The following is a 9,934-nucleotide window of genomic DNA, read 5'->3' as shown; positions in this document are numbered from 1 at the left end:
TTTTCTGCTAACTCTCCAGTGTCTGTCATTTTATGAATGTTCTTTCTACTGATTCTACTCTTCTCCACATTTCCACGTCACTGAAACTAAACCAAAATCACCACCCCCCGCCCCCAATACACTTTACTCTATTCTCTTTACTACCTCCAACTTACCCTCCGGACTTACTGCCTGGACCTCCAGGTTCCATTGACTCCTGGTTATTGGATAGAGGATATCCCAGCTTAATACGAGTGAATCAAAGGGGTTCATAGAGAAAGCCAGTCCTAATAGAACTTAATATAAAAATAAGAATTGCGTATAAGGTTGTAACAGTAAATAAGTAACTACTGAATACAGGGCCCAGGATCAGATGTTATATTGAAATTGTATTCTTTAGGAACACCAAATCTAACTTTATAGACAGGTATACAAGTTATCTGTTTATAATTGTGAAATTGTAAGATTTACACAACAGTGCTTGGTAAGGGCTGCTTTGGGTCTTAAACAGTGCTCACAGGTGCTGGTAGACTGGCATTCCCAATTCAAATGGGCAGAAGAAACACAAGAAAGATGGCAAATAATGAAGTCTTATCCCCCACCCAAAACAAGCAGGAAGCAGAGCAGTCAATCAAAAACATAGAAGAAAACCCCCAAAATGCTCTACAAAGTTTACTGATAAACATGATAAATGAAAAGTTTGAATCTCTTCAGTCAATTATGTTAGAGCGTGAGGAGGCAAAGCAAAAATTAATGGAGAATTTCATGGCATCCACAAATAGAAAGATAAGTGAGCTTCAAGAGTCAAATGAAAAGATAGCTACCCAACTTAAAGATTTGAGAGACAACACTCAAAACCAAAGTAATGAAGTTAATGAAGTAAAGAAGGCCATACAGGACCTAAGAAATGACATGGAAAACATCAGGAAAGACCAGTCAGAAGGAAAAGAGATTCGAAATCAAGTAGTTAGCCTACAGTCCCGACTAACTGAAGCAGAGGATCGAATCTCAGGAGCTGAAGATTCCTTAGATTCTATGGAGAAAGATCAAAAATCAATACAAATCCAGTCCAAGCAACAAAACAGATCGCTACAGGAGATTCAAGACACAATCAGGAAGCCCAATTTAAGGATAATAGGTATTGAGGAAAACTTGGAGAAAGAGGTTAATGGGATAGGCAACCTATTTAACAGAATATTAGCTGAGAACTTCCCAAATATCCAGAAGGAAAGGCCTATACAGATACAAGAAGCATTTAGAACCCCAAATCGACCAGACCAGAATAGGACTTCCCACCGACACATTGTGATCAAAACAGCTTCAGCAGAGTGCAAGGAAAAAATACTCAAAGCTGTTAGGGCAAAGAAAACAATCACATATAAAGGAAAAGCAATCAGAATTACCCCAGACTTCTCAGCAGAGACCATGAAAGCAAGGAGAGCCTGGAATGAAGTATACCAAACTCTAAATAAAAATAACTACCAACCAAGAATTCTGTACCCCGCCAAACTCTCCTTCATAGCCGAAGGTCAAATAAAAGTCTTCCACAATAAGGAAAAACTGAAACAATATATCTCCACCAAACCAGCTTTACACAAAATCCTTAAAGATGTACTATACAGGGAAAATAATCAGGATCCCAACACAGACAGAGAAATGAACCCTAATTAGTAAACACTAGATCAAGAAATGGGAAGACACAGCTTTAAACAAGACAGTGATAATGAAAGGAACAAACGATCACCTCTCAATCCTAACTGTCAACATTAATGGACTTAATTCTCCAATCAAACGACATAGGCTCGTAAGTTGGATCAAAAATCAAGATCCATCTTTCTGCTGCCTCCAAGAGACACATCTATCCAGCAAAAGTAAACATCTTCTAAAAGTGAAAGGCTGGAAACAAATCTATCAAGCAAATGGCCCCCATAAGCAGGCTGGAGTTGCAATCCTAGTATCAGACAAAATTGACTTCAAATTAAAAAAGGTAAGAAGAGACAAAGAAGGTTACTACATACTAGTAAAAGGATCTCTCCAACAGGAAGAAATAACCATCCTAAATATCTACACGCCAAATGCAGGAGCACCCAACTTCATCAAACAAACACTACTGGCTCTAAAAACATTCATAGGCCCAAACACAATGATAGTGGGGGACTTTAACACTCCACTATCACCTCTGGACAGATCAACACGCCAAAAACTGAACAAAGAAACCACAGAACTAAACAATTGCATAGACCAACTAGACTTAATCGACATCTACAGAATATTCCACCCAGCAAGGACAGAATACACATTCTTTTCGGCAGCACACGGAACATTCTCCAAAATAGATCACATCTTAGGGCACAAAGAAAAGCTGTACAAATTCAGAAGTATCAAAATCATTCCCTGCATTCTTTCAGACCACAATGGAATAAAATTAGAGCTCAACTCATTCAGCCACCACAGAAAATCCCACAATTCATGGAGACTAAAGAACACACTGCTGAACCATCAGTGGATCATTGAAGAAATTAAAACAGAAATTCAAATGTTTATGGACTTCAACCAAGTTGAGGGCACAAAGTACCAGCTCATTTGGGACACAGCAAAGGCAGTACTCAGAGGAAAATTTATATCTCTGAGTACATACATCAACAAACTGGAGAAACAGCAACTCAGTAATTTAAGGAAGCACCTTAATTTTCTGGAGAGAGAACAGCAAGCCAAACCCCAAGTCAATAGACGGAAGCAAATAATTAAAATCAAATCAGAATTAAATCAATTAGAGACGAAAAAAACCATCGAAAGAATCAACAAAACAAAGAGTTGGTTCTTTGAAAAACTCAACAAGATAGACAGACCCCTGGCAAACCTGACCAAAGAACGAAGGCAGCACACTCAAATAAACAAGATAAGAGATGAAACAGGTAGCATCACCACAGAAATAACCGAAATTCAGAAAATAATAAGGGACTATTTTGCAAACCTTTATGCCAACAAATTCGAGAACTTGGAAGAAATGGATGATTTCCTAGAAAAAATTGATACCCCCAAACTCAACTATGAAGACTTAAACCTTCTAAACAGACCCATATCCAGTATTGAAATAGAAACAGCAATAAATGATCTCCCATCCAAGAAAAGCCCAGGTCCAGATGGATTCACCGCAGAATTCTACAAGGCCTTCAAAACAGAACTCACTCCAATATTTCTCAAACTCTTCAATGAAATTGAAAGAGAACGTTCACTGCCAGACTCATTTTATGAAGCCAGTATAACCCTCATCCCAAAACCAGGCAGAGACTCATCACGGAAAGAGGACTACAGACCAATCTCCCTGATGAACATAGATGCAAAAATTCTCAACAAAATTCTGGCCAATCGACTTCAACAGGTCATCAAAAAAATCATACACCACGATCAAACTGGATTCATCCCAGGGATGCAAAGCTGGTTTAATATACGCAAGTCAATTAATGTAATCCGCCACATCAACCAGAGCAAGGTAAAGAACCACATGGTTTTATCGCTGGATGCGGAAAAAGCGTTCGATAAAATCCAGCACCCATTTATGCTAAAAGCCCTGGAAAAACTGGGATTCCAGGGAACATTCCTGAATATAATCAAGGCAGTTTATGACAAACCAACAGCAAGCATAACTCTAAATGGTGAAAAACTAAAGCCATTCCCTTTAAAATCAGGAACAAGGCAGGGATGTCCACTCTCTCCCCTGCTCTTCAACATAGTACTAGAATTCCTAGCCAGAGCAATTAGGCAAGAAGAGAATATAAAGGGGATCCAAATAGGAAAAGATGAAGTTAAACTTTCTCTCTTCGCAGATGACATGATCCTATACCTAAAGAATCCCATAGACTCTACCCCCAAGCTACTAGAGCTGATACAAAACTTTGGCAAAGTTGCAGGATATAAAATAAACCTTCAAAAATCAACGGCCTTTCTCTATGCTAACAACCCGAAGACCGAGGCTGAAATCAGGAAAGCAACTCCTTTTGCAATAGCCCCCAAAAACATAAAATACCTAGGAATAACCTTAACCAAAGAAGTGAAAGACCTCTTTGAAGAGAACTTTAAAAGCTTGAAAAATGAAATTAAGTCAGAACTAAGAAAATGGAAAAACCTCCCATGCTCCTGGATTGGGAGGATTAATATAATCAAAATGGCAATATTGCCAAAGGCTATCTACAAATTCAATGCAATACCCATTAATATCCCAACACCATTCTTTAATGAAATAGAGGAAGCAATCCAGAAATTCATATGGAATAATAAAAGACCTAGAATAGCAAAAACACTCCTAAGCAGAAAGAACAGTGCTGGAGGAATTACAATACCCAACTTCAAGCTGTATTATAAAGCTATAGTAATAAAAACAGCTTGGTATTGGCACCGGAACAGGCCTGAAGACCAATGGAACAGAATTGAAGACCCAGAATTAAACCCACAGAACTATGCCTACTTAATCTTTGATAAAGGAGCTAAAAGAATAGTATGGAAGAAAGATAGCCTCTTTAACAAGTGGTGCTGGCAAAACTGGCTCAACACATGCAACAAACTAAAACTAGATCCTTATATATCACCCTGCACCAAAATCAATTCCAAATGGATTAAAGACCTTGAAATCAAAACAGGCACCCTGAAGACACTAAAGGAAGGAGTAGGAGAAACACTTGGGCTCCTTGGCACAGGACAGAACTTCCTTAACAAAGACCCTGAAATGCTACAAATCAAAGAAAGGTTGGACAAATGGGACTGCATCAAACTTCAGAGCTTCTGCACGGCAAAGGACATAGCTCTCAAGATAAACAGAAAGCCCACAGACTGGGAGAAAATCTTTACCGGACATTCAACAGACAAAGGCCTCATCTCTAAAATATATGCAGAACTAAAAAAATTACCTTCTTCCAAAACAAAACTGCAAAGAACAAATAGCCCCCTCATCAAGTGGGCTAAAGACTTACAAAGAAACTTCTCTGATGAGGAAATGAGAATGGCCAATAGACATATGAAAAAATGCTCTACATCACTGGCCATAAAGGAAATGCAAATCAAAACAACATTGAGATTCCATCTCACCCCAGCAAGAATGTCATATATCAAGAAAACTAATAATAACAATTGTTGGAGGGGATGTGGCCAAAAGGGAACCCTACTTCATTGTTGGTGGGAATGTAAACTGGTTCAGCTACTCTGGCAAGCAGTATGGAGATTCCTCAGAAGGCTCAATATAGAACTCCCCTATGACCCAGCAGCCCCACTGTTGGGTATCTATCCAAAAGACCACAAACAAAATCACAGTAATGCCACCAGCACAACAATGTTCATCGCAGCACAGTTTGTCATAGCGAGAAGCTGGAACCAACCCAGATGCCCCTCCATAGATGAATGGATCAGGAAAATGTGGTACATTTACACAATGGAATTTTATGCCTCTATCAGAAAGAATGACATTGTTCCATTTGTAAGGAAATGGAAGGACTTGGAAAAAGTTATACTAAGTGAAGTGAGCCAGACCCAAAGAAACATGGACTCTATGGCCTCCCTTATTGGGAATAATTAGTACAGGTTTAGGCAAGCCATAGCAGAGCATCACAAGGCCCAATAGCTATACCCTTAGAAACACATAAGATGATGCTAAGTGAAATGAACTCCATGATATGGAAACAAGTGATATATCACAGTTATAACTACTTTCAATGTCCTATGTGTATGTGTAGTTTCTATTATTGATGATGTTTTGTATCACCTTCCTATGTTTGTACCTACACTATCTCTGTAATCTTATCTGAGTATATTGGAAACCGTGTTTACTGGTATTGGAAGTAGGAAATTCAAAGGGAATACCAAATTCGAGAGACACAGGGTAAAAAAAGAGAAATAACTACAAAAGCAATACTTGTAAAACTGTTTGCTGTAAGTGAACTGAACAACTGGGGGGGGAGGGAAAGGGGGGAGGGAGGGGGGCATGAGGGACAAGGCAACAAACAGTACAAGAAATGTATCCAATGCCCAACGTATGACACTGTAACCTCTCTGTACGTCAGTTTGATAATAAAAATTTGAGAAAAAAAAAAAAAAAAAAAAAAAAAAGCAATGGACTGGATTCTTCGGGAATTCAATGTTATGGGAAGAGGGAGGGAAGCGAAAAGGGTCTGAGGAGACAGCAACAAAATGAAATGTGCTCAGTCAAATCCTGTAAGTTATAAAAGATATCTGGATATGTTTGAATGTGGACAGGGTATTAGATAATGCTAGGCAAATATTCTTAGATAGATAATGATATTGTAGTTACATAAAATATTCTTAGGAGACCTATGTGGGAGTTTTTAGAGAAAAAGTATTATAATGTTTTCATCTCCCCATCTCACCTATCTAGAAAAAGGGACAATAACATAAATGTAGTAGATATTACTACCTGTTGGATCTAAGTGAAAGTCAATGGATGTCGATTGTATTATTCTGTAAATTTAAAATATGTCAACATAAAAAGGAAACTATATATAGATGATTTGAACCCGCAGGGATGTCAGTGCAGACCCCTCCCCCCCCACCCCGTGGGCCACTCCCCAATCTGTGTTTCCGGTTCTTGCTTTAGAGATAGTGATTGAAGGAGTATCTGGCTTCTCTGCTCCGTGTGCCACGTGGAATCCTGACCTGTTTATTAATGAACTCTCGGCTTTCCCTCAGCAGGACACAATCAAGGCAAACTGTGTTGGTTGTTGGCATGGACTGGGTTCACCCCATGTATATTTTGCCTTTCCCCTGCATAGATGACACATGCTGATGTTTAGACATGACGGTAATTTGGAAGCGGGACGTCTGTTTCCTTAATCACTTTGACAAAGGTTGGGAAGAGGGGAGATACAGCATCCATTCTCATTAGCACCCTTTGCATGGAGAGGAGGAAAACGTCGTGTGAATATCACTTATTACTCAAGTGTCAGAACATCTTGTGTCCTGGAAAGTTATAAAACAGACCTGTGAATTGGATAAGGAGAGGAGCCTCAGGTAAGATGGGAAGGGGCTGGCTTTGCTGTAGTGACATCACAGTCCAATCCTGCCCCCACCCCCACCAGAATCACTACAATACAGGGAGGCGAAATCACACAGAAAGACTGATGACCGGGAAGACGCTCTCTTCTCTAGTGTCCATGCCATCTGACGTGGCTCTCAGTCATGTGCTCTTTCCGTTGTGGGTGTTGATCTTTCTTTTCTGGAGCCACGATGGATTTTGTATTTTAAAATAAAATTACGGCCATAGTTTCCTATGTAACTAGTAAATCCAAGAATTAGCGCTAAGCATGGCTGGCCTCAGGTGTCCATTGGGCTCGATCTCTCCAATCTTATCTCTGCTCTCCTCCCATCGAATCCTCGGGATCTATGCCTGTGTTACAGTCCTGCACCCTCCAAGGTCTAAGACCAAATGAGAAGAGAGGGGGCCTTTCTCAGAAGCAGAAGTTGCAATGCATTTCATTGGCCCCTTTGGGTCACATGTTCATTCCTGGACCATCACTATGTTGGAAGACTGTGGACTCCCCTTGGCCCAGACTGAGTTGAATACACATTCTTGAGCCGGCAGTGAGGCCAATTGAAGTCCTCCAGGCTTCCCCATATGTCGAGGCAAAGTCTGTTCGTGGGATTAAATTGTAGGCCTTATGCCAGTGAGGTTCTAAATGAAAATGAAGGACTATCATCATAAGCAAAGCAAGTCGGTGCTGGGTTCAGAAAGCCAGCTATGTCCATTGTCCTTGACTCAAGATACTCCAAGGAAATAGTCACAGGAAGTTGGTTATCAAATGCCACTTCTTCTGTTCTCCCGGACTGGTCTTGTTTATAGTGACCTGCGCTTGCAAATCTCATAACAGAGGAGACGAGCCTGGATGGTGTGAATGGAATAGATGAAGTTTGGGGCAGGGAGCCCCTTGTTTGGGGAACAGAATACTAGTGACAGTGTCAGCCTGGAGGACACCTTGGATAGAGCCCTGCCCTGCTCCAGGCCACTCCCTCCTCCTTCCTCATGTGCACGCCCCTCCACTAGGTTGAGCTTTTTGGTGGGCGGGATCATACAGGGCCTGATTCTGGGTTTGACTGTCGAACAATGACACTTCTTTTAATAGCTCCAACCAAAAAACCTTGCATACAGCAATGGGACTCATTTTTTTTTTTAAGTACCAGTTTAAGCATCTGGGGCACATGCTTTATTACTGCTGGGTCAAGGCGTATTGGGGTCATAGGCAATGTGATCTGATAATTAACTAGAGATTACTGGCATTTTTTTTCTATGATGCTTTCCAGGAATCAAATGGAAAAGTATGGACTGAGAAGTCAACACATATGCAGACAATTTTATAGACAACTTACAGACAGTTCCTAGGGATTTCACATAGCCTCTGAAATTCCAGCATTAAAATATACAGCATAGGTGGATGTGGTCAGACAGCTTTGGGAGTCATAGTTAGAGAAATTGTTCAGTAGCAAGTGAATGGAGATAATCTGCAGGACAGTAGCTGTGGAAATCCAGGAGGCCTGAGCTATCAGCAGTGCTATTTGCATCAATCAGTGTGTTCATCTATCCATCCATGGCTTCTCTCAGCCCTTTGCCCCCTACAATAGTCTCTTCTTAGTATCTTTGAGGAGGAATAAGGAAGGGGAAAGAAGTTTTTAGAAGCTTATTTTGCCAGGTGCTGGTGACTCACACTTGTATTCCTAGCTACCCAGGAGGTTCTAAGGATCTAAAGAGCTCAGTTCTAAGCCAGCCCAGGCAGGAAAGTCCATCCGACTATTATCTCCAATAAACCACCAAAAATCTAGAGGTGGAGTTGTAGCTCATATGGTAGAGTGCTAGCCTTGAGCACAAAAGCTCAAGGACAGCACCTACGCCCTGAGTTCAAGCCCCAGGATGGCACCAAGGCGGGGAAAAAAAAGAAGAAGAAACTAAGCTCCATGATTTGAGAGAGAAAAAAAAAAAAAAAAAAGAAGCTAAGCTCCATGATTCCGTCTTAATATATGTATTGACGTGTGAAATTCTTCAATGGCACCTGCACTATGATGGAAAAGATCATGTGCTGTCTGTGGTAAGCTCACGTATAGTATTTTAAGACAGGCCATTTCATATGACAGAGATAGCCACTCCATAAATATGCGGACCCAGTTCTGAAATCTGAAGGAAGAGAGAAGCAAAACAAAGTCACGTGATATCACATGTATCGGGTTCTCCTGACGTTTGGGTTTCATTCATTCGCCTGTGTCAGGTGTTTATCTGGGGGAGGGATCTGTGAGCACAGCGGTGCCTGTTCTGATGCTGACTGCCTTCCAGTGGAGCCCGTGGGGACTGCATTGGAAATTCGCTTTCCCAGTCTCCTTTCATCTGCTTTGGTAATAGCACCTGTGTTTGGCTTCAGGATCCAGCCTTCCATTGCTCTGGATTCTCTTGCTTTGGGAGACTGACCTCTGAGCAAGAGTTAGCACATCAGTATAATTACACAGGAAATCCTCCGGCACAATGACCCAATAGCCCAAGATGGTTTAATTAGAGGGAAAAAAAAATCTCAAGATTTTTGTAAAAGCTATTGGAGAAAAACAAGAAAATATTCACACATAGACACACATGCATATGTGTGTCCCCAACCCCCCTCTTACTTTCTTTTTCCTTTTTGTGCTGAACTGGAACCTTTGGGCTATCAGCATCTACCTGGCCCACAAGGAGACAATCAACTTGAGTGGGAATGACATTTGCAAAAACACCGAAGCTTCATGGCATGGCACGAGTCCTGGGTCAGGCTGAGCATGAGCAGACTGCTCCTCTGGAAGGTATTGCTCAGGGCCAACGTGAACGGGCTTTTCTTTCAGTTGCTACTAGAGGAACGATGATCGATTCCCTTATCGGCCTGAAGACTTGGTGAAGCTGTTAAAGGTCAAACTGTGGAACAAGTAATGGCGGCCAGGGCGC

This window comes from Perognathus longimembris, chromosome 2, assembly GCF_023159225.1.
Source record: "Perognathus longimembris pacificus isolate PPM17 chromosome 2, ASM2315922v1, whole genome shotgun sequence".
Taxonomy (NCBI): domain Eukaryota; kingdom Metazoa; phylum Chordata; class Mammalia; order Rodentia; family Heteromyidae; genus Perognathus; species Perognathus longimembris.
Note: the sequence above shows the minus strand (reverse complement) of the source record.